Source organism: Rhagoletis pomonella, unplaced genomic scaffold, assembly GCF_013731165.1.
Source record: "Rhagoletis pomonella isolate Grant_MI unplaced genomic scaffold, Rhpom_1.0 Rhpom_scaffold_00005, whole genome shotgun sequence".
Lineage (NCBI taxonomy): Eukaryota > Metazoa > Arthropoda > Insecta > Diptera > Tephritidae > Rhagoletis > Rhagoletis pomonella.
Genome location: NW_023458559.1, coordinates 4932182 through 4934804, shown reverse-complemented (window position 1 = coordinate 4934804; position 2623 = coordinate 4932182). Strand labels below are relative to the sequence as shown.

The 2623-nt window shown below is 46.2% G+C and overlaps 1 protein-coding gene across 1 annotated transcript in view; it reads right to left on the bottom strand.

Moving 5' to 3' along the window:
* The window catches only part of LOC118739764, a 7176-nt gene that overhangs the window by 1333 nt on the left and 3220 nt on the right, over nt 1-2623 (bottom strand). The gene's annotated exons all lie outside the window — the stretch shown is intronic.

Here is a 2623-nt window from a genome sequence, read left to right as displayed (position 1 = left end):
TTTCCCCTTCGAAAGTTCGCATCCAACTCAGATGACATCATAGCCGACGTAGCAGCAGAAGATCGGGAGCAAATTGTAAGTGTTGACGACAAGGCTTATGTCAAGGCTCTAGGTCTCAAATGGTCTCCAACGACGGACTGCTTCATGTTCTCATACACACCGCCAGGTCATCAATCATCAAAGGTTACCAAGAGAACAATACTATCACAGGTGGCCAGCTTTTTCGATCCGCTTGGCTTGCTCAATCCCGTCATGGTAAAATGCAAAATACTTATGCAGCAGCTGTGGAAGCTGCGTCTTGCGTAGGATGAAGCAGTTCCCCAATCAATTCACACTGAATGGAAGGGTATTTGCCATCAGTTATCGTTCATCGATGGCATTCAGACGCCAAGATTTTTCGTCTACGATGCAGACACTGTCATTCACGCGTTCGCAGATGCAAGCATCAAGGCCTACGGTGCTTGCATATATGCCGTGAATCAATCAATCAGTGGCCCATGCTCAACACTTGTGTGCGCAAAATCGCGAGTAGCGCCTACAAAGGAAATCACTTTGCCAAGGTTGGAATTGTGTGCAGCCACCTTGCTCGCAGAGTTACTACATTCAGTCATTTCAATATTTGCGTACAAGGTAACGCCAAGAAACGTGCATTGTTGGTCCGATTCGACCATCACCCTATCATGGATACAGCGCGAAGCGTATCACTGGACCACCTTCGTATCAAACAGAGTAGCGAAAATTCAGCAATTAACTGGTGACTTCACTTGGCATCACGTTCCGTCGGAAGAAAATCCTGCTGACTTGGTGTCACGAGGAGCAACTGTAAAGGACATTGCCGCCAACAGCCTTTGGTTCCACGGTCCTGAATTCCTAGTCAGAGACAGCAGCCAGTGGCCCAACAATCCAATACACATCCACGATGTGATTCCAGAGCAACGAAACCACGGCATATCTTTGACGATATCACCTCAACCGGACATCATTGCCGAGCACAAATATGTAAGGAGTTATAATAAACTTTTACGTATTTTTGCGTATATCAATCGCTTTATTTCGTCATTGCGTCATATACCGTTTAATGCTGGTCCCATTTCCGCCAGCGAGTTAGATTCGTCTCTTTTGTTGATATGCGAATATATTCAGAGAACAGCCTTTGCAAAGGAATATAAGGAATTGGAAAGCGGTGGTGTAAGTCGTCTTTCACATTTTAATCAACTTTCTCCATTTCTTCACAATAGAGTCATAAGAGTCGGTGGGAGACTTAACAACTCGTCATTGCCGTTCGAAGCAAAACACCCCATTCTCTTGCCGAAGACACATCCGTTCGTTCGCACGCTTGTTGACACACTCCATCGTCGCCACTTACATGCTGGCTGCCAAACATTGTTAAGTATTATTCGTGACAGATTTTGGGTCGTAAACGCAAGGAGTCTAATAAGACAAGTGGTGCATCGATGCGTGCTGTGCTTCCGTAACAAGCCACGGCTAGAGTACCAGCTAATGGGCGCCCTTCCTCAAGAGCGTGTGCAACCAACATTTCCGTTCGAAATCTCGGGCGTTGACTACTGTGGCCCATTCTCAATTACGCAACGAATTCGAAACAGGGGACCATTGAAGGTGTACATAAGTTTATTCATCTGCTTCACAACCAAAGCGGTGCATTTGAACTGGTTCCAGATCTTACCACGATGTCATTCATTGCCGCGCTCAAACGCTTCATCGCGAGACGAGGAAGGTGCAAAACAATTTTTTCTGACAATGCAACAAACTTCGTTGGCGCAAATCGCGAACTACGCGAAATGTTGTCAGCATTCATCTCAGAGCAGCACATTACAGCAATTCAGGAGAAACTTGCGGAAGAAGGTATAGAGTGGAAATTTATCCCACCCAGGTCTCCCCATTTCGGCGGTCTATGGGAAAGTGCCGTCAAACGCGCCAAATATTACCTCCGCAGAGCAGTCGGTTCACATCTACTCAACTTCGACGAGTTGCATACAGTTTGCTGTCAAGCAGAAGCTATAATAAATAGCCGACCTCTAACTCCGCTATCAACCAACCCAGATGATCTTCGTGCATTGACCCCAGCCCATTTTTTAGTAGGCAGGCCCCTGACTGCAATCACCGAACCAACAATATCAAAGGGTTGTCTACTTAAACGGTTTCAAATTGTACAGGCAATTCAACAAAATTTTTGGGAACGATGGCAAGCGGAATACATCAAGGAGCTTCAGCAACGGGTGAAGTGGAGTACACCACGCAATAACATTCAACTCAACGATCTGGTGTTGATCAAGGAAGACAATGTACCGCCGTTAAGATGGCCATTGGGACGAGTCGTGGAGACAATTCCAGGCAATGATGGTGCTGTACGAGTTGCAGTCGTTAAGACAACAAGTGGAGTTCAGAAACGGGCGATAACTAGGCTGAGTAAACTGCCCGTCGAAGTTAAACAATAAAATTTGCGTATTTATTCTATTTCGCAGCTTATTGAAAGCGCTGCTTTCAAGGGGGGGGGGGGGATGTTGGAGCACATAATGCTCCAAGTGTACGACTTACTGAGCCACCACTGTAATTTGCTTTATCAGCTGGCCGCAGAACATAATAACCGCTGCCGCTGATATAC